Source organism: Rhineura floridana, chromosome 6 (assembly GCF_030035675.1).
Source record: "Rhineura floridana isolate rRhiFlo1 chromosome 6, rRhiFlo1.hap2, whole genome shotgun sequence".
Taxonomy (NCBI): domain Eukaryota; kingdom Metazoa; phylum Chordata; class Lepidosauria; order Squamata; family Rhineuridae; genus Rhineura; species Rhineura floridana.
The window spans coordinates 137,217,163-137,238,093 of NC_084485.1; the positions used below are offsets into that span (position 1 = coordinate 137,217,163).

General features: G+C 41.7%; 1 long non-coding RNA gene across 1 annotated transcript; it reads left to right on the plus strand.

Annotated features, from left to right (window-relative positions):
• The first annotated feature begins 1,055 nt into the window (after positions 1-1,055).
• LOC133386789 (uncharacterized) lies at positions 1,056-11,676 on the plus strand. The gene is made up of 4 exons (XR_009763292.1): positions 1,056-1,140; positions 6,633-6,659; positions 9,122-9,288; positions 11,372-11,676. It is a non-coding gene; the product is annotated as an uncharacterized LOC133386789 (long non-coding RNA).
• The last annotated feature ends 9,255 nt before the right edge of the window (positions 11,677-20,931 follow it).

Genomic DNA, 20,931 nt, shown 5'->3' on the forward strand with positions numbered 1-20,931 from the left:
AAAAATCAATCAAAATAATTAAAATAACAACACTTTCCTGTGCTAGCAGAAGCATTATAAGATATTATCTTGAAGTCCAGTGCAATATACCGCAGAAATCTCTTTAAACATTTGCATCTGTAAATGAATGTTTGTTGAATAAAGCAAGCAATCTAAAGGTAATTAAATGTCATTTGTGTTAGGTACAATAAGCAGCCATTGTTGTGTCTACAAAGCATTAACTCATGCTATTGTGACTGCAATGTCTTTTTTCTTTCTTACCCTTCTGGCTGGTTGCTTTGGGAAAAAAATACCCTAAAAAACAGAGGGCACTAGTCTGAAAGAAACAAGGACATGATAACAGTGGGAGACAATTAATCTGTGCATTTCTGAATAGTACAAACTGTTAACAAGAATCATGGAAAAAACTGTGCGGAGGTTATAAGGAGATAAGATAATGCCTGGCTCAGGGTGGGTTGTGGATGTGGGGGTGGGTGAGAAGACATCAGCCACGAATATTAACAAGAGTCCATGAGTCATGAAAAACATGCTTAAGACTCCAGTGCAGAGCATACGTAGATTATATTCCCCATTGCACCCTGGTGCCCTTCCAGACTATAGCTCTCATCAGCCCTGGCCAGTGTGGCTATGATTGCTGGTGCTGGTGGGCATTGCATTCAAACACATCTGGAGGACACCAGGTTGGTGAAGGCTGTCATAAGGAATATTTGTATCAAACGTGGATTAAGCCTCTGTTTCACATAATGCCTGGTTATCAGGGATAGAAAAAAAAAATCAGCTCTGGAATCCCACCATGCAGAAAGTTATTATTTGATTCAGTATGCAGGAGAACCTGTGGCATTAACACAAAATAAAACACTGTGCCAGGTCTGCCATTTATTTATTAATTCTAGTTTTTAGTCTTCTCTTCCTCCAACAAGCACTGGGTGGTGTACATGGCTCTCTCCCCTCCCAATTTGATCTTGTTAGGCAGGTTGGGCTGAGACAGAAAGATTAACTTCAGGTGACCAAGCAACCATATGGTGAGAAAAGCTAGTTTTGCCTCTTATACGCATTGAGTCTGCACACTTTAGAATGTCTCAACAAGACTGTTATGATCAAAGACAGCCCCCCCATTCAAGCAAAATCTTGGAAGGCTGTGTGAGTTTGAATTGGGTTTGTTTATATTTTGGTATAGGGTCTTAATTTTACTTTCCATTCCAGTTTCCTAATTTTACCACATATGTAAGCTTCTACAGATGTACTGAAAAATGTTAGATGCCAACAGGATGGGAAGTTTCTTTAAGGCACTTCCTTATGCATTAAATCTCCAAAGAGTTTTCGCTCTGCGAGCTTTCTTGGGAGCCATTAAGTATCAAAACAAACTTATGCAGGAGGCGGCTTTGATGTAGGCTTCCTGTAATTTATTTCTGCTGCCTATAGCATGAACTGAATTCCTACCTGATTGTTATTAGCTCCCCAAATATTTATATCACTTGAGATAATCAATGCTTATCACGGTCAATACAGATGTTACAAGTTCCTCCAAGAAAGGCGCTGTCAGCATAATAACATTTTAATTATTGCAGCATATGTTTTCAAATGGATTGCTTGTAAACAGAGACACTGTAGATGTAATTAATAGGCAACGTGAAAGGATATTGTACATGTAAATTATAGCTTTCCCCCAACAAAGATTCAAAACGATAATGCAGCCTCTTTTGGAAGCATTAATGTTGCCTTCGGTAATTTAAATCATGTGGCTAGTGCTGTGTTTTCTCTTGCCAGTCCCTTGCGTGTGCATTTCTCTGCAGGATGTTTTTCATGCATTGCTGTGTAGAATAAATTTGATTGTGGGAGTTTGGAGATACATAAAATAGCTAACCTGTGTCATTCCATCTTTTAATTTATACACAGTGCATGATTAATAATATTGTCTGAAGAAAGGAAGCAGCAAGGATGGGAAGAGGTCTAGAAAACTACATGCCTGTAGTCATGATGTGCAAAATCCTAATAACATCAGGTTTATTTTGGAAGAGTTGGTTTCTAGCCCTCATGGTTCTAGTGTCCTCTACCAGTAGATCTTAGAGTGAAGAGCCGTTGATATTGTCTGCTCAAGTGAGGATAAGTCCCTGCCTTCTTTGGACTCTAATATCTTGTGATACTTGCTGCTGCTGAAATATCTGGCCAGTTTTTTCAACATGGGATTTTATTTTTGAAATAAAAAAATACAGGCAAGGGAAACGGGAAAACACTCCTAACACTACAAGAAGACCACTAATTAAGAGGAAAAGGAAACTCATTGATTACAGTCCTTAGGGTAAGCTTAGAGTAAAACAGCATAAGGAGAACCTCACTAACTACTGAGCGAGTTTGGATATGTAACAGTGTAATCCTCTCTGTGTGTATTCAGAAGGAACCCCCACTTGGGGACTTCCGGGAAGGGTGACTTAGCCTGTGCCTGCTTTTGAGACGGGCTCCTGCCTCAAAAGAAGCTTATTCAGATATATCAGTCAGTTTTTTCTTTTTTTTTGACTGATTAAACTTCTCCCGGGTAGGGAGAAACGAAGAGATTAACCTCAAAGCCTATTTTTGTTGGGACGACCAGATCTCATTAATTTATGGGACGAGGTCCAGCCGACGAAGGTGGGACGGATTTTCAACAGCAAGCTCTATCTGTTAAAGCGAACGTTCATCTTATCTTCTAAGAGAGAACGCACTAACAGGCAAGCACCCTTCTTTCTATATTTTTCTTTTACTTGACTTAAATTGTTGCTGTTTAAAAGAGATTTGCCAGATTGATCGGTTTTTGACATCTCACTGGGGAGCCATAACTTCTCTCTGCTACGCACTAATTAATAGCTTATCTCTGTTTTTGTTGCAAAAAGCTGTCCTGGATTTGCATTCTAAAGATATACACAGAAGAGGGATTTCTATTCCAGATTTTTATTTTGAAGAATATTATACTGTCTGAGACTACTCTCTTTTTGGTCTATTTTATTTTGACGAATCTGTTTCTTGACGACTGCCATTAATTGTTTCGATCCTGGGAACTGCATTTTGTTTACTTAACTATGGAGAGATAAGGCTGTCTGCTCTGTTTATACTGTGATGTCACCAAGTTTGGAGTATTAACCCAATTGTTGCTGAAATAAGAAGTGGTTTTCCTATATTTTTCTTTTAAAATGGCAATTAAGAAAGTGGCTGAGAATCTGGAAATAACTATGTTTCAGAAAATAATGGATGAGATTGAGATAACGAAACAAAACCTGCGACAGGGTTGTAAGGAGCTGAAAATTGAATTGAGTAAAATGACGCAGGAGATTAAAGATATAGGGGTCCCTGTGAGAGAGGTGACCCTGGAAGGGGTCCCTGTGAGAGAGGAGACCCCGGAGATTGGAACAAACGTGGAACAGGAAAAAGATTTGGAGTCTATGGACTTTAGAAATAAAATCTATTGTTTGGAGACACAGGAGATTAAAGACATAGGGGTCCTTGTGAGAGAGGAGACCCTGGAGACTGGAACAGGGGTCCCTGTGAGAGAGGAGACCCTGGAGACTGGAACAGGGGTCCCTGTGAGAGAGGAGACCCCGGAGATTGGAACAAACGTGGAACAGGAAAAAGATTTGGAGTCTATGGACTTTAGAAATAAAATCTATTGTTTGGAACTCAATGTTATCTCTGAAGAAATTAATGAAGATTCTAGAGATAAAGTTATCAATGGCATGGATAATCTTCTGGACTGGAATGATGTGATGGAGCCCAATATAGAGAAAATTTATGGAATTAACTGCAGCCATGTAACAATGGAAAAACTTTCAAGAGATGACCCAGTGTATTTTGAAAAAAAGAACAGAGATATGATTTTACAGCAGTATTTCAGCAACCTATTCAGAATGGATGGCAAGAAAATATTTGGGATAGAGGTAATTCCCATCAGACTCTTACTATATGACTATGGCTTTGACAGCAAGATTATTATGGAATACTGATAATGGAAGATTGGATACTGAAATTACTGGATTTAACAAGACTACTGAAGATGGAAGATGGAAAATGGAACTAATAGGGATAATAGAACAATGGCTACTGAAATTACTGAACCTAACAGATTCTGATGTGATGGATTAATTGAAATGTTTATTTTGACTATGGTTATGACAATAAGATTATCATAATTAGTAATGAGATGGATTAATTGATATGCTTATCTGGAAAAAAAAAATTGATAGATATATTTCTTAAAGAATTGAAACCTCTCTTTGACTTTTTGTGGAAAGAATAAAGTAATGTTTATGAGATTTGATGATTAAGTAAGATAACTATTGGAGGAAAGTGATTTTATAATATGACTTAAGAGACAGGATTGTTATATATTATAGACTTATAACTGATCTGATCTTTGACAAATGGGAAGTCAATATTTTACTCTTTATTTTTTATTTTTATTTTTATTTTTATTTATTTTTTTTTTTGTTTAACTATTTTTGATTTTGTTTTTTGTCTTTGAATGTTTTATGATTTCGTCTTGTATGTTTTATGAAAATTTGAATAAAAATTATTGAAAAAAAAAAAAAAAAGAAGGAACCCCCACTTGGTTCAGTTGGACTTACTTCCAGGTAAGTGAATATAGGAGTGCAACCATATTTTGTAGCCAAATCACAGTCAGGAAAAAAGATATGTGGTTGTATTTGATTGGAATGTGATCATAAACTTGAAGGGCTTTCCTTCCACATAGGAGGTAACCATGGTATTGTAACATTTTTTTAGAAAAAATAAAAAATTGGAATTCCTTGCTTATTGCACTTGCTAAGTAACTTTGTACATAATCATGGTCTCCTGAATTTTATCAATTTGGTGCTGCTTAGAAGGTTGTTTGGGAGACATTCAGTTATGGGCTATATGTGATTTTGCTGCTGTATACAGTTGCTTAAGAAGATCTTTATGCAGAGGGCCATTAGGTTCAAAATGATGAAGCAGCATACCTTCAGGAGTTGCCCGTCGTCTAATGTGGAGAAATACCTGTCAATAATCAAACATGTTCCAGAACTTCTGCACTGTTGGATATTCCCAGGAAAGGTGGGAGTATGAACTAGTGTAACCACATCCTTTCCAACAATACTGACTGTAGCTTGGATGTATTGGGTGAAGTCTTCCAGCCAGGGGTAATGTACCATCTACTCAGAACTTTGTATTGTGCTTCCTTTATTGATTGACAAGGTTGCAAAAGAGATCCGGATACTATGCCAACCACATTTTTCCAAATACTTGTAGCAGTTCTTTATAGGTTCAATATCTTAAGATGGGAATGCCCTTGAGACTTGAGATATTTACAAAGTATCAGCTTATTTACAAATATATTATATTGTTATGAGCATGGGGGTTGGAATGGATGATTCCTGTGAGTCCTCTTTTCAGCCTCTGATTTGGAATCCTGTGCCTTGGAATGAGGAACTCTGTGCTGGTCAAATGAGTCTTTTGTTAACCAAATAGATTGGCCAGGTAAGATAATGGGCCAATCAGTTGCCTAGCAATGGTGAATGGGCCAGGGAGACCCTTTTGTTATTGAAACTCTGCAGGAAAGGATCCCCCCCTCCTGAAGCACAGCAGAGGTTTTGTAGTTTGAGTTGTGTGTAGAGAATTGCTGGGAACTGGAAGGCAGGCAGAGAGAGACTGGCTTTCTGCACCATGGCCTTTGGGGTGCCTCCTGCAATCCAGATGGAAAGCTGGATATTGGACTGCTGATGCATTGAACACCTCCATTCTGAAGCTCAGGTTGGAATGTGTGTAAATAAATAAACCATATTTCATAAAGACACCGCAGTCTCCGCTGACCTTCTTCCCAAAGGAAACCAAACCCTGGAGGAGTGCAAGGACCCCCCAAATCTCACCGCTCGGAGATTGGGGGAGGCGCGCAACACTATATATGTTGAGCATGGGGGAGCAGGGCCTGGCCAGATAAGCAAGCAGCATATCCTCAGAACTCCTCTGCTAGCTCATTCATTTCATTGGCAATCACTCGTGTCCGAGTAAGATTGTCTTCCAAGATAAGGTCTTTAACAGACGTGACTGTGGAGGCCAATTCTGGATCCACACAGCCTCCCACAGTGAGGACATAGGTTTCCAGATGGATTTGCTTGGAAGATGTCTGTGTGTGAATTTGTTTTATGTGGGGAGATCGGTGCACAACGATCAACACACAATCTTGACAGAAAAAGGCTGTGATCCAATGGCATAGATACCACGATGACTGGAAGTCTTTTATCTGCTGCAGCCTTCATCCACCTTCACAGCAGTTGTAACGTACACATTGTTATCCTCCGCCTGTTCTGCCGTTGAGGACTTTCTTGGATCGTTCTTTGTCTGGTTCCTCTCCCTTGACCTTACCGCCATGGGTGACACTGCTGGGAGTAAAAACCATTTAAGTGATCTTTTTAGCTGTTAAGAAAATCATAGGTTGCCTCATTACATGACACAACACAAATGCATGACACGATACAACAGTTACAACATTCAGCACTACGAAACTTTGAAAAATGAGTTGCGTGAATCATGAATCACTGGCTTTTTCACAGACGGGCTAGAAGTCCTTCTGGAACCAAAACTATTACAGAGGGAGAGTGAATACCTGAATTTATTATTTCTCTTTCTAGATAACAAGGCTGCAGTCCTGCATACCTGTAAGTACCGTGGAGTAAATTCTGTGTAGATATATGTAGGATTGCACTGTTAGTTTTTATGAGGGCAAGATCCAATATTTGGGGGGGGAGTGAAAAGAAGAAAAGGGGGAAAGGAAGAAGTAGGTAGGAACACAGAGTAGGATGGAAGTTGCTTTCAGCTCTTCACTTCCAAGAGTTTGTGGCATGTCTTTTTATTATCTTTGCAAGTAACTGAGTACATATGGAGTGTTTGTAAGTAAAGCAGTCAGTGATGCTAGTTTCACCTCTGCATTTATTACCTTACTCCAGAGTATTATTAACTTTTACATTCCCCATAAAACATAATTTATCACTTAAATAATTTGCTTTGTGTCAAGGTTCAGTGTGCTCCAGTGCTTTCCTGCTCATTAAATGAGATATTTTTACTTAATGAGCCAAGGATGTCCTTTGCATTTAACATTAGAATTGATTTCAAACACTCCATTTTCCCAACATTTGTGTGTGTAATTTCTCTGGGTGGGCTTTGCCCCACAATCTTAAAGATGGGGAGAAAACACTACAAAGAATAATGGCCCATGAATTCCATAGACTTTTTAAAATATATGCAACATGCATAGTTGGTTATTCTGAAACACATTGTCTTGAACTTTTGAGCTCATTCATTCAGGCCAATATGTGTTTTGGTTATTCATAGAACTATGACTGTGGAAAGTAGCCTGTAGGTGCAACTTCCTATTCTATCTTGCAGGTAACATACCCCTGACAGACCCTTTGTTGCAGAGGGGGTTGCTCGTATTGCCACCAATGAAGACATCTTCAAAGTACTTCAGCTACGTAGTGGTGGCAGCCTGATTGTGTAACAGCCTGCCTAAAGGAGGCTTGCCTGTTGCCACCTTGTCAGTGTCAGATGAAGACCTTTCTGTTCACCCAGGCCTCGTAGATAACAATGTACTCTGGGCCTTTCAATTAAAAAAAACATACCTGTGTTTGGGTTTGTGGTGAGGGGTGTGTTTTTCTTTGTTTTTTGTGTGTGTGTGTTTATGTAGCTTTTGATTTTATGGCTCAATGTTTTATTTTGCATTCACTTTTACTCAGTGCTTTCTTTTGGTAAAAGTGAGGTACCGATACTCATACCTTGATAAAAGCACCATGGGCCCCAGCACAAAATGGCTGGTATGGGCAGCAAAAATAGAGGTGCCGGTGTTCCATACATGCTGGCACTCCATTTCAGTGAGTACTGTCACAAAAAAGCTTATATATTGTAAGCCACCCAGAGAACTTGAATGACATACAAATGTTCAATAATTTCATACCAGATATTACTCCTGCCTGTGTTGACTGCCATATTTTTTTTACCAACTACTTTACCTTTAACAGAAATTTGACCTGCAGACATTAACAAATGATATTAGGGATGTTCACACACACCTCTCACAAACTGAAAGATATCCCCTTGAATGGAGGGACCCTTCATGTATTTCAGTGTGTGCCTAGGAGTCTTCTCATTGCTGTTGAATGGGTGGCTGTCAGGGGGTGTAGTTAGTGCACACTTTATTATCAGAGGAAAGGGTTATCTCATGGGTCACCAACATGATGCCCACAGAGTCCCACCGCCTCACTGAAATTAGGCTTGAAAGAAGCCTTTTTTAGCCAATAGAAGGCTTTCCCCCTCAATCCTAATTACTGCCTGGGCATGATTGCAGGGGGGTGTTACACCTGACGAAGGGGAGAGTTGCGGTGTGTGTATATTACCCACAGTTGTTTATCTGGTTTGCAAATGTGCTTATGGGCCCAAAAGGTTTGGTGTCCCCAGGGCTAGGTGGTGCAACCTTACAACCCTCCCATGTGTTTTCAGCATGTGACAGGGTTAGAGCTTGGAAAAGTTACTTTTTAAAACTACAACTCCCATCGGCCCCAGCCAGCATGGCCACTGGATTGGGCTGATGGGATTTGTAGTTCAAAAAAGTAACTTTTCCAAACTCTGGAGGGTTCATGTGAGCCTTCCTCCATGCTTCTCTCCATAATGTGAGCAGCTTAATGTGTTAACCACTGAACATTATCCTGAAGACTCACCTCTTTAACCTGGACTTTGACAGTCATGGTGTTTGTTTTGTGAGACCCACCTCTTTTGCTGAGTTTATACTGTTTTGTTACATTTGGAACAGTTTTACTTTTTAAAAAAAAATGTTACGGTTTTATCCATCTTTATGAGTGTATACCGTACTGTTGTAACCTGCCTTCGGACCTTATGGTGAAGGGAGGGTCAGAAATATATATACATGAAGCTGCTGTTAGAAGCAGGCCAAGCCATATTTTGATGGTCTGCACCCCCGCTGTTGAGGAAAGCATGCTTGGGTGGATGGCATAAGTGGATTGGGGGAAAAGGGGTAGTTTGAGCAGCAAAATTCAAACTGGACAGACTGAATGGAGCAGGATTCAGGGCCAGTAACATGTCTTGAAAATGGAGCTTTTTGAACCAACAGGGTGTGACGAAGAAATAGGCTGGCTCAGGAATAAAAGCACAGCTAAGATGTTCCATACACAAGCAACTGACCAACCCAACAGCAACCTCTACTTGCTTTCCTTTCCTTTATAAGGACTTACAGGATGCTGGTGCCAACCAGAAGGAGGAGGTTTGGAATCTTAGCAGGTAATTGACTTTCTCTAGTGAAGCTGAGGGATAGGCCACAGCCCCACGTTAGAGCACTTTTTTTGTCTGTTTCATATGCAGAATGTCTATCCCTGGTGATTTCAGGATTAGATAGCAGGTGATGAGAAGCCCCTGGAGCAGCCTTTCCCAACCAGTGTGCCTCCAGATGTTGTTGGACCAGCCAGCATTGCCAATGGCTGAGGCTGATGGGAGTTGTGGTCCAACAACATCTGGAGGCACACCGGTTGCAAGTATTCAAACCTGGTAAAAAGGCAACTGCCTGTGTTCCTAAGATCAAACAATATCAGGTCAGCTTGCATTCCAGGGCAGAGGAGGGCTGAGGGGCCATTCCTGACCTCATCCAAACCCTCTCTGCCTGCCCCAACATCATCTACTTACCTAATTGCATCCCTGCCCTACCCCCCAGCTTTATTTGTCACAAGCTTTGTAAGAAAGTTTTATAAATTAAGAAAATGTCTTGTGTCATGAGCCCTGTGGAGAATTCTTGGCAGGACTGGTCTGAGAAGGAGGAGGTTTGGGATCCAGGGGAGGGGCCCAGTGGTCTGGGAGCCATGGATGAGGATGTTGGGGAGAGGCCCAGTGGTCTGCCCATTGACAGACCCTCCCTTAAGATGTCTGCTAATGCAGACAAGGGGGTGAGCTATCAGCTTCTCTGATCATGCCACCCTCAGTGGCTGACCCAATGTGAAGCCCATCTCCTACGGTTGGCCCATCTTCACTCCAAGAGGGTATGTAGTAGGCAGGGCCAGAGGACGACCTGGCAAAGTCTTCCCATCTTTTACCACAAATGCACAGTTGGTTGCACAGGCACAAATTAAGCCTGTTAGCTGGCCTACCTGTAGGTGTTCCCACTTGCTTGCCCAGTCCTGAGCTGAGAAAAAAGCCTCATGCAAGTAACCATCCCTGCCGCATCCTTTATTATGGGGATTTGGGGGCGTGTCCAGTGTTGCCACAATGTCTTCACTTGAGTAGCCATGCAGACCTCATAAGCTATGTCCTGACCTATGTTCCAGTTGTGTGCTAACTTGTGGATTAAAGCCACATCTGATTCTGATTGGTGGGAGCCAAGACACGTCTCTAACTTATCCTGTCTATATGCATGTTCAGACGGTTGGCAAAAATGTCAGTAAGAAGATTCTTCAGTCCAGCTATGCCCAGAAAAGAGCAGCCTTATGAAGTCTTTGCAATCCCACACTCAGAGCATAGATGGGGAACCTATGGCCTGAGAGCCACATGCCTCCCTGCCGAATTCCATATGGGTGTGGGGAGACTGGGTTTCTACATATTTAGGTTATAGGATCTAAAGGGTGGCATAAGGCTCCCAGACTGTAACAAAAAGATTGAAACTGTCTTGCTATTGGTTCTTATACATACAGATCATTTCAGTGTATAGCTCTTAGAACATAGAATGCTGTCTTATACCAAGATGACCTATCGGTCAGCCTAGGCCAGTATTGTTTAGACTCTACATGGACTGGAAACGTCTCTTCAGGGTCACAGATAGGGGACATTCCATCCCTAACTACAGATGCAGTGGATTGAACCTGGGTCCTTCTGCTTGCAAAACGGATGCTCTACTGCTGAGCTATAGCCTTTCTCCAGTGCATAGCTCATGGGATATAGGAGGCAACAGGCTTTCCCTGGTAAGATCTTTCCGCAATTTTTCTGGTCCATCCTAAAAATACACCAGGGTTGCTTCCACATGAGAGCCCATTAGCACTTCTGAGATCTTGATTTTGTCCACAAACAGCTGGAAATGGAATGAAAATGGAAGGTTCCATATGACACTTAATATAACACTAAATTATCACAAGTGGGTCCCATTTAGCAAAGGCTCCTTCTTATATTAACAATTGCAAGAAACATTTTTGCATTCAACATTTCCGGCCAGAAAAATGTCATTTACAGAATGTTGGTTAAGAAAATTTGCCTTCTCAAAGCACACTTATTTCTACAGAAGACTGTAAAGCTAATTTATTTACATATTCTTTGCAGTGTCTTCACAATGCAAGATCTATGTTGGTAGATATATTCAGTCTTTTTTTCTTTTCTTGTTTTGCAGGTAGCTTTGCCACATGGAAGAGTTCAACTGTGCAAGATTTTGGGGGGTTGAAAAACCACTAAAAGTGGATGTCCATCTCCTGTACAGCAAGACGTAAAGACTTAAAAAACCCTGTATGATGCAATTGATCATTCCCAGCGTGAGATGTCCACCAGTAGCATTCCAGCTGTTCCTCCTCATTTGTTGTAGGCCTCTAGTAAACCATAATGACTGACTGGAATGAAATCTGTGGATAATAAAATATCCTTGCCTTGATTCATCAGTTGATCCAAAGATAAGATTTGATTTTAGAGATTCAACTGCTCCTGACACACTTGGGCATTCCTTTTTAAGCAAGATTCTTTTATATTTATAACAAAAAGTGCATGATTTTGAGCCATCCAATCCTGCTTTAAAATAATCTATAAAAAGAACAAAAGAGCTTTCCAAACTTCCTCAACACATTTATTAAATTTTCTTCCTTCCCAAGGGGTACATAATAAATCAGTGTACACATGTGCATAATTGCACTGATACAGCAATGGGGATCTATGTCTACAAGGAAGTTCACATGGTTGCAGCCCCTATGGATGCAGGTGTCTGTTAGCATCAACATCTACAAATGGAATGTGCAACAAGATGCTTCAGCATGGAGTGCTTCTATTTAGGATTCCAACCACCTAGTCATGCTCTTTTCCAGGATGCTCCATTCTATTCCTATCCCCCTGGTTTTCTGTTTGCCTCTGCAACAGCCAATCGGCATTCTGTGCCCACTGAGCACACTCAGTCCTAATTGCACTCCTCCCCCTTTTAAGCCCCCCCACTTAAATAAGGTTTGCACTTTTGCAAACTTTGGGTTCCCCCAAGCTAGCTGATACTTCCCTCTTGTGTGTGGATGGTGTCAGATAATGAACTCACTATCAGGATATATGATATCATGATGACTGGGGTAAATGGAAATGTGTGCCACCACCACAAGTTGATGTTCACAAGTAAGTTGTGGATAATTAGACCCAGACTAAGGTCAGGGTTCCAATCTCATATCAGCAATTTCAATTATCTTGCCCCAAGCTAACATTTTCATTTCTTAGCCAACAATATATGCTAAAAAGACAAACATAATATACAACTGTGATTACTTCACAAAGTTGATGTGAACAGAAACAAGCTAAAGGCTGCAAAATGTCAGAAGTGGTTAATCTCTGTGATCATCTTCCAGAGGCCTACAAGTGTGTGAACGTATCCGAGCACTTCCTTCTTCTCAGAGCTTGGAAGATGACTTTTAAAAAGTAATAAATTACAGTTACAATTACTTGGCCCAAAAAGTAGTAATTACCGTTATAATTACAATTGCTCTGAAAGTAACTGATTACTTTACTTTTTCTCAAAAGTAATCACTACAATTACATTTCAGTTACTTTTTAAAAAAAACTCCTACAAGGTGCTGGCCTTGGCTGCTGCACATCTAAGAAGCCTAAAACAATATTAAAAATAAACACACACACAGGGGGTAGTAGAATAAAAAATTTTATCCATAAGATTAACATAATGGCATAACAGAATCTCACATCCCCCCAAGCAATGAAGATACCCCAACTCTTGAAATCAAATTTTACACTTGAAATGCTTTTGTAATATGTTTCTGTTATGTCTCAAAAGAACAAGATGCTCAAAGAGCATGTCAGACAAGGAATGTCTTTTTACAGTCATTACGTTGCCACCAATACTGAACAGGCGTTCTACTGCGGCACTTGAAGGCATGCCTGTGTTGTGCTGCAAAAAACACCGCAGCACACATGGAAAGCCATGGGAGACCTCAGGTACCTCACCAGTTCCTCCTCAGCAGTGTCCACTGCTGACTTCTTGCCCTGGGGCAGAAAGTTAAAGAAGTCATCTTCTAAGTCATCTCCTTCCTGGTCTTTATCTGAAGACTGATCACTGTCCTCATTAAGTACACCCATCTTTATTTCAGCTTTCAACAAGGCTTCCATTGTGTATCTAAGAAAGAGAGAGGATATGTTAACACATATATGTTAGGAAACCATCATCTGCTCTTCATTTCCTGATGCTTGTCATGTCCCCTGGTTCAGGGTCCAGCCTGAGCCTGTGGATGATGACATGGAAGGTAGGAAGGTGACCAAGTCACCACACTCATGGGGCAGCACAGCAGACCCTTAAGGATTACCTGCAGCAACCCAAGGTTGTGATGAGGAGCCCCAGGAAGAAAAGGCCCAGCCCCTGCCTCCCACCTTAAGCCCTCTGATGCCTCCCTTGAGACAACATTTCCCAAAGGGCTTCCCTAATGTTCTTACTTGTTGGTATGGGTGGTGGCCTGACACGATTCCAGCCAATCTAGTTTGAAGCGAGGGTGTAGGCAGGCTGCCAGAAGAAGCCTCTTGTCCTCCCAGATAGCTGCAAACCGCTTTCTTAGGGCTTCGCGCACACCTCTCAGCAGCTGAAAACAGTATGTGTACCTCTCAGGTTTGTTTTCCAGTCCTTCTAACTTGCGGTCCAGATTGCAGAGCGTTGGTAGCAAATACTCCATGAACATGCCGTTCTCCCGTTGCAGGATATCTAGGGACTGGGCTAGTGGCTCCATAATCTCTGTGTATTCCTGTACCACTTCAATCTCAGCAGCTGTGATCCTGGACAAGGAGCAGTGGTCCATTATGGCATGCATTTTTAGTGGCACAGTTGACAGGAGCTCATGTAGTTGCTTCAACGCATCAAAGGTGGAATTCCACCTGGTCTTATTCGGTACCTTCAGATACATACCACATTGCGCACGGATATACTCAGCAATCTGTGCTGACTGGTTCTGCTTGGACTTGCTGCACTTTCCCATCAAGGAACGAAACTGTTTCTTGAAAGGACCAAGAAGACTACTTTTGGAGGAGTCAGAAAGCATGGCCTCTATGTCTTGTGTTGCCACAAGATTGAGGGTGTGGCTAGCACATCTCTGGTGTGGTGGTAAAACAAAATCCTCTCCTGAGTCTGCAGCTTCTTCCTCTGCCTCAGGTCCTGTGTCCAGGATCTCACAGATAGGCACAAACTCCACCTCAGCCTCCTCCTCCTCCTGGTTATCACCATCATCGTCACTGGTGCCTGCAGCTTCCACTGGTTCTTTGGCCATGAAAACTCTGAACGCTTTCACAAAGTTGGAGCCATTGTCTGTAGTAGTGCACATAACTTTGTTGTGGATCCTGTACTGCACATGTACATCATGCAGTGCTTTTGAAAGGACATCGTATGTATGGCGCCCCTTCAGACGCTTACAAGCCAAGGCCCCGACCTCACGTTTCAGGGTAGTTGGGTTGATCCAGTGGGCTGTTACCCCAAAGTAACTCTTCTTGCCATTGGTCCAACAATCTGCAGTGGTTGCTATATATGCCACAGCACCCATTCAGTTTGCAAGAGTTTCTCTCATGTGGCATGCTCTCTTCTCAATTCTGTCTCTCAGAGTCTTGGCACATATGATGGTGAGATCTTTGGGGAGTCCAATGCGAACCAGATTAATGAATGATGGTTTGTCCACAGTCTGAAGTGGTAATGTCTCCTCTATAATGAAATCAATGACTCTCCTGTCGAGATTGCTCTGGGTGACAGGCTCCCTGCCAGATCCCCACCTCTCAAGGGTTGTCTGCTGCTGTTTCAGCATTTTGGGAGGCGAGGTGTCATGCATTGGTTCAGGAAGGCCACGTCTCCTTGCCTTTATTGCTTCTTCAATTGCTCTCAGCTTCTCAGGGTGTGCCCTCTGAGGAAGAAGAACAAAGCATGAATCCAAGAAAAAATGGAAGAGGAACTTCACAATTTAAACATAAATAGACAATGGACACTCTTTGAGGACCAGCATGACAAAGGCTGACCTCAAAATGTTTCTTCACATTGGATGAGGAGGAAACAGCTGATCTCAGAGTTTTGATCCTTGGAAGGCAGTAATTGCATCGTACAACAACATTTTCCCCACTCTGGCTCACAAATGTACAAGTTTTCTCAAAGCCAAACCATGGTACTTGCTGTTCTGCAGATGTGGCTGTGGGCAACTGGCACTGCTTCATGCCCTCCTCCACCTCATGCACAGGGCCTCCTTTCTGAACCTCACTTTCTAGTTTTGCCTCCTCAGGATCAACAAGCTGTGACTCAAGTGGCCGCACTAACTGACTGCTGCTCTCAGCAGCAAAACCTGCAACAGACGTCTCTGTAATAAACAAGAGATAATGCTCCTATATGGGTGAACTTCAGCTGTGATGTGCCCCCATCTCTTCCCCATGCTGCAAGATCCCCCAGTCAGAGTGGAAGTAAGCAGGTCAATAGCACAATTAAAAGAGATCCTATTTGCATCATTTTTGCTCACTGAATAACCCTGCCTGGGCCAGTCTAACCTACTATCTCACAGGGTTGTTGTGAGAACAAAATGAGACTAGGGTTCAAATCCCCACATAGCCATGAAGCTCACTGGGTGACCTTGGGCCAGTCACTGCCTCTCAGCCTCATGAAAACCCTATTCATAGGGTCACCATAAGTTGGAATCAACTTGAAGGCGGTACATATATTTTTTATTTTGAATATGATGATGATGATAATAAATATGCAGCATTTCAAATTAATTCTGTATGAGAAGCATTCCATGCCAAGCTTGGAAAACCAAGGATGAGGTACAAAATGTAGACAAAAATACTTTTGACAAAATGCCGTTTATCTTTTATATCTATATCTATAATTAGCAATACAGCTGAATGATGTATGTAAAGTATTTTTTCTTTCCCTTTTCTTTTTTATTAATATTTTAGTACTACTGCTAAAGTTCTGATAAAAGAATAAAGCGTTCATTAGCCAAATTCAAATGATTAAAACACATCACATAAATTCCACTGAACTTGGAGTTTTTGCCATAGAAAATGAAAAAAACATATAACCTATGATAGCCCAATAGACAATCAGAACTAATACAAAACCCTATTGCTTCTCATTTGTAAATCTTGCAAGATCTAAGGTAACTCTAGATCATGTGAGTTCAGGTGATGCATGTTATGTACATTTGTATAGATATTAGCAGAGATTGTCAACAGTCTATCTCTCTCTGGGACTGGGAATCTCTCTCTCACAGAACATGAGTTTGAGAGCTGGGGGACTGAGAGGAGGAGCTGCAAGGACCCTACTTCTCACCTCATCTCTGCCAAGAACAAAAAAAACAGCCTTAAGCCATTTATTATACGCCTAATGATTTATTATTATTATTATTATTATTATTATTATTATTATTATTACTGAGACAGTTTTTGTCCCACATACAATTCAGTCTTGTGATTAAACAGGACAAAAATACAAATAAAAAGAAAGATGGAGTTCAAATAAATATACAATAAAAAGCTAGCCGGCATTTTGAAAGGCAGGAGTGCTCTGTCTGGATAAATACAGCACACAGGTATACATGGGAACAAGGGGGAGAGTTCAAAAAGGGAGGGAAGGAAGAGAAGTAGGCGAGAGCTTGGAAAAATTACTTTTTTGAACTAGAGCTCCCATCAGCCTAATCCAGTGGCCATGGGAGTTGTAGTTCAAAAAAGTAACTTTTCCAAGCTCTGAGTAGGCCGAAGTTTCGGAAGTGCCTTGTGATTGATGGAGGGGGCGGCAGAGGCAAGGAGAGGCAGTGGGGGAGGGCAGAACGGTGCCACGGGGGGGCGAGGGGGCAGAACGGTGCCGCTGGGGGCACACACACACACACACACACACAAATCATCATCACTCACCTCCACAGCTCTTCACCATTCTGCTGCTGCCTTCTCCTCTGTTGTCCTTGCCCTGGCTTTTTCCTCCGGCGTCCATTTTGTCCTCTCAGACACTAGCAGGCCCTGCCTATTCACCTCTTCCCTCGTGCATCCTAACACAGATCACAAGGGAAGAGAGAGTCTGCGCAGAGGTCCAATCAGTGTGAGGCACATGTCTTGTGTTAACCAATCACAGCCAGGAGCTGACTTCCCCTTGTTCCCGCCCCCAAGTAACGTGCAACCTAACGTGGAAACGTTAAAGTTGCAGCTGAAAAGTAGGGAAATTACTAGTTGTTCCGTTACTTGCCAAATGTAATGGAATTACCCACTCGTTATTTAAAATTGTAATGAATTACAAGTAACTCGTTAAAAATAACGAGTTACTTCCAAGCTCTGCTTCTTCTGAACTACTTCACTGACACAAGTAAAAGAGTCAGAAAAATAAGAGGGAGGAAAATGGTAATTGGCTGTCTATGAGGGGCAGTGATTGTTCACTTAGAAGAGAGACTCCAGAGATTCCACAGCCCAGCAGTAAGAAATAGGCTCTCATTGCAGTTAAAGGCTGCTGTGAGATCAACAGCAAGCTGACCAGTCCTCTCCCTCTGCCTACTTACATGTGTGAAAATGCCAAGCTTGCAGTAGAAAACTGAACCATGCTTCAGAATTCAAATTCCCACGATGTAGTGGGCATCTTGCTAGTAATAAAACAATTCCCTGTGATTAAAGACCACCCAAAGAGCAGCAGATAAGATCACACTATCTGTCAGAAGAAATCCAAGATGAAAATGTTTTGGTAGAACTTTCATTAGAAGATCAGAGGTAGGATTTTTTGTGTGTGTGATGCATGAACTAGGAATTGGGGACATTTGCTTCCTGCTGTAGTTGCATAATTGTAATGTCCTGCTGAGGTGACAGACTTTGACACTAACAACTGAAATGGGAGAGAACAGATTTACAAGTGGCAGGGCCCTTTTGTCAAGGGGAGTGAAATAGGCTTCATTCCAGTGCAACACTTTCCCATAACTATGGACTCATCTACACAGTGGTTTACGGTTTGGTGCTACTCACATCTCCTTTAAATTTGCATGGTTCACATGACATTACCAACAAACAGAAGCTATCGCGCAGTTTTCCCCCTGTAAATCTGTACTAACCTAATCTGCTGATAATATGAAGAGGGGAGAAAAAAGTATCCACTCCATTTCTCTAGTGGTTGCAGATGCTTTGCTCCAATGCTTTTAGGTAGGAATCATTTCCCTCTCTACTCCCACTATATCTTCCTCCCTTTTTTCATGTTGCCTGTAGGGTGACAAGCAACTTTTGGCTATTCTCCTCCATTCTGTTAGCCTTTCTTATGGTGCTGCAAACAGTACCTTCATTGTCTTTCCCCCCTAACTTGTGCACAAAAGTGTAGCACTGCTCAGACAAAGATTTGTATTTCAGCTGTATCCTACCAGCCATAGGCTGGGAAAACACAGATATTCACACTTCTGGGTTTTTTTTATAGGAACCTACTGCAGCTGGTAGAACAGACTGAGCATGCTCGGTCACCTAGCAACCACAGAGAGTGGAAATGTATAATTAGAGGGTGGAGCCACAAAGAAACAGTGAGACTAATCCTTCCTGGAGGAATACCTACTTGTGTGAATGTGAAAAAAGTGATAGGCAGCTACCATTGAGCAGGAATTGCGGACGGTGCAAATCTATTATGAAGATAAAAGCAGTGTATTTGCTATGAAGAAATGCTCCCATGTTGATGAGCCCAAAGAAAACATCATACAACACTGAATAGAAATATACTCCAGATGTCATTCCTATATAGTTGTACCTCTGTAATAGATACATTAAGTTTAGCATAATTTCATATCTTTTTGACATTGAATTGGAGTCATGGTCAAATACAGCTTTTTTTAAACAAGTCAGTCAGATAACCCTGGGACCCTAGAAACAGATTAATAAAGTCCTTTCTTCAAAGGTAGGAGGGTAAATGCTGTTAGGTCATAAACTGCTCTAATCCAGTTGAGTTCTAAGGCTGGAATCCTTATCCATGTCTCCTCATGTTTAAATCTTATTGAATTCATTGGGGCTTAATCCCATGTGAGTGGGGTTAGGATTGCAGCCTAAATTTCTGTCTGTTTCTAGCTGGATCAGGAACTGTATGCAAGAAACAGAACCAGCATACATGGTTGCCCTTTTCAGTCTAATAGCCAGGACTGCATAGGAAGCTGCCTTATAAAAAATCAGGCCATTGGTACATCCATCTAGCTCTGTACTGTCAACACTGACCGAAAGTGGCTCTCCAAGATTTCAGATAGGGGTTTTTTCCAGCCTTGTCTGGAGATGCCAGTGATCGAACCTGATACTTTTTTCATGCAAAGCAGGTGTTCCATCACTGAGTGATGATCCTTCTTTTAAAATAGCTTTTTAAAACAGCCTTTAAAAATGGTTAAAATCCCACTGATTCTTGGGAGGGGGAGCAAGGGGCTGGATTGAGTCTCCCCCGTTTGCAAAATAGTGCACTAGTCTAATTTTTAGGGATGCTTGAATAATTTGATCCTTGCAAATTTGGATAACAATGGACCTGATCCACACTTCCCAGACATATGTCTGACTGGAACATAGCTACCCATTGCCCTTCTCCAAATGTCATGACACAATTCTCAGCTCAAAAATATATCAAGACGCATATGCTGAGATGAAATAAGATAAGAAATGTGTATTTTGAGGGAAGATAAATTTAGGAAGAACTATTTCAAGAGACAATTTGTTCAAAATATATACATTTAAATATGTAAGCAATTGCAGATTTTTCTGTAGATTTTTAAAAACAAAGTAAACATTGATGTAAACATGGGAGGTGTGTTCAGGCATTTGCTGGAACATGCAGACTATGCATCTGTGGACAGGAGGAGGCAGGGGCACGAATGCAAGCTCTTTCCACATACACTCAGTTCTCAACTTTCCCCACACTGAGCAGAAAGCCATGGTGGTGCAGGCGCTCTCTTTGGCTGCCTCACCCAGAATCCCTCACTCTGGGGAAGGACCCTCTTCTTCAGAGTGGGGGCTTGGGGATGGGACAGGCAAGCATTCTGGAGAGCAATGCAAACGCTGGGCAGGCAGTGGCAACTGAGGCAAGCGAGTGGGGATGCAGGCAGGGGGCACTAATTCCCACCCCATCCTTTTCCACCAGAGTTCTTTGCCTCAGTTTGTCAAATGTGAGAGCTGGCCCCACATCTAGCTCCATGCCTACTATGTTGGATCTAAGGTATAACATTTAGGATGGTACATTCCTATTGTTCCTAACTTTTCCAGCACACAAGGTCGCAAAAGACATCTGTTTAGCAAAAATCAAGTCTAATAAAGCAGGACAGTGTTGAACAGTGTTCTCACACTGAATCTATAATCCTCGGTCCCCCACTCCCCCAACCTGCCAATTTATCAAGAGAGAAAACTCCTATAGTTGATCATGGTGGCTTTTTTCTCTTTCTTATTCTCAAATCTAAGTAATACTGTGTTTTGTGGAGAGCCCATCTTTACTATGTTGTTTCTATAGCTACTAATAGCCAAGCAATTCTAGAGAAATAATGGCAGTTGCCCCTCAAATTTGTTTTTATTTTTTTAAGTGAGAACTTTAGAAGTTAGCGAACTCAAGCTTTTTAATCAAGGTGTTTACAGCTGAGAGTTCATTTATCTTTGTAATGTTTCTTCACATTTTAATGCTCCAACGATCATCCATTTCTTTTGCTTTAAGGAAAAAATAGAGAAGAGTTCCTTTGCCTCTTCCTCCTTGCTCACAGTGCAATCCTGTGCATGAAC